Here is a 1,999-nt window from a genome sequence, read left to right as displayed (position 1 = left end):
TGCCTCTTTGGTGTTGATAAGCTTGTTTTCTTGGGTTTTGTAGTATCTTCTAATAAGGGTGTTCATGTTGATGAATCTAACATCAACGCTATTAAAACTTGGCCCCAACCAACCAATTTGCAACAAGTGCGTAGTTTCCTTGGTTTAGCCGGTTTCTACCATAGATTTGTGAAGGATTTTAGCACCATTGCTTCACCTTTGCATGCTTTGAGTAAGAAAAATGCACCGTTTGTTTGGGGAACATCCCAAGACACCGCTTTCAATGAGCTTAAGAATTTTCTTACTCATGCTCCCATGCTTGCATTACCCAAATTTGACAAACCTTTTGAAATTCATTGCGATGCTAGTGGTAATGGCATAGGAGGTGTGTTAACGCAAGAGAAGCGCCCCATAGCATACTTTAGCAAAAAACTTTCCGGAGCGCAACTCAATTACCTCATATATGACAAAGAGCTATATGCTTTAGTGCGACTTTTGCGTGAATGGGAACATTATCTCTGCCATCATGAATTTTTCATCCATACCGATCATGAAACGCTTAAATACCTTAAGGGTCAAACTAAGTTGAACAAGCGTCATGCTAAGTGGAGTGAATTTATAGAGTCCTTTCCTTATGTCATCAAGTATATTAAAGGTAAGGAAAATTTTGTGGCGGATGCGCTTTCCCGTATATGCATGCTTGTTACTCAACTTGAATTGAATGTCATTGGCTTTGAGCACATAAAAGACTTGTATGCGCATGACCCTACTTTTGCTATTCCTTATGCAAAGTGCTTGACGCATCCATCTTGGGAACGCTATTACATCAAAGATGGTTATCTTATGAGAGCTAACAAACTTTGCATCCCCGAGTCTTCTCTTCGTTTGTTGCTTTTGCAAGAATCGCATGGAGGAGAACTAATGGGACACTTTGGACGCGAGAAGACACTTGCTACGCTCTCCAAGTACTATTTTTGGCCCAAGATGTTTCGCGACGTCAACCGTTTCACCATCCGATGCTCTACATGTCACAAAGCTAAGTCTAAAGCTCAATCTCATGGCCTCTATATGCCTCTTCCAATTCCGTACCAACCATGGGAAGATATTAGCATGGATTTTGTGCTTGGTTTGCCTAGAACTAGAAATGGCAAGGATTCCGTTTTTGTTGTTGTGGACTGATTCTCCAAAATGGCTCATTTCATTCCTTGCAACAAGATAGATGATGCTTCACATGTTGCCAATCTCTTTTGTAGGGAAATCTTGCGGCTTCATGGCGTGCCAAAGACGATTGTCTCGGACCGCGACGTCAAGTTCTTGAGTTACTTTTGGAAGACTTTATGCGCCAAGCTCGGAATCAAGCTACTATTCTCCACGGCATACCACCCACAAACCGACGGCCAAACGGAGGTGACGAACCGTACACTCTCCACTCTACTACGTGTATTGATAAAGAAGAACATCAAGGAGTGGGAGGAGTGCCTATGTGACGCCCTCGATTCAATCGTACACTAATCATACACGCAAATGTGTACGATCAAGATCAAGGACTCACGGGAAGATATCACAACACAACTCTAGACACAAATTAAAAATAATACAAGCTTTACATTACAAGCCAGGGGCCTCGAGGGCTCGAATACATAAGCTCGAAAACACAAGAGTCGGCGGAAGCAACATTATCTGAGTACAGACATTAGTTAAACAAGTTTGCCTTAAGAAGGCTAGCACAAAAGCAACATTGATCGAAAAGGCAAGGCCTCCTGCCTGGGAGCCTCCTAACTACTCCTGGTCGTCGGCGGCCTCCACGTAGTAGTAGGCACCCTCAGTGTAGTAGCAGTCGTCGTCGAAGGTGGCGTCTGGATCCTGGGCTCCACCATCTGGTTGCGACATCCGAGAAGAATGGAAACGGGGGAAAAAGGGGGAGCAAAGCAACCGTGAGTACTCATCCAAAGTACTCGCAAGCAAGGATCTACACTACATATGCATCAGTGTCAATGAAATGGGTAGTATATGTGGACTG

Source organism: Triticum aestivum, chromosome 2D, assembly GCF_018294505.1.
Source record: "Triticum aestivum cultivar Chinese Spring chromosome 2D, IWGSC CS RefSeq v2.1, whole genome shotgun sequence".
Lineage (NCBI taxonomy): Eukaryota > Viridiplantae > Streptophyta > Magnoliopsida > Poales > Poaceae > Triticum > Triticum aestivum.
Note: the sequence above shows the minus strand (reverse complement) of the source record.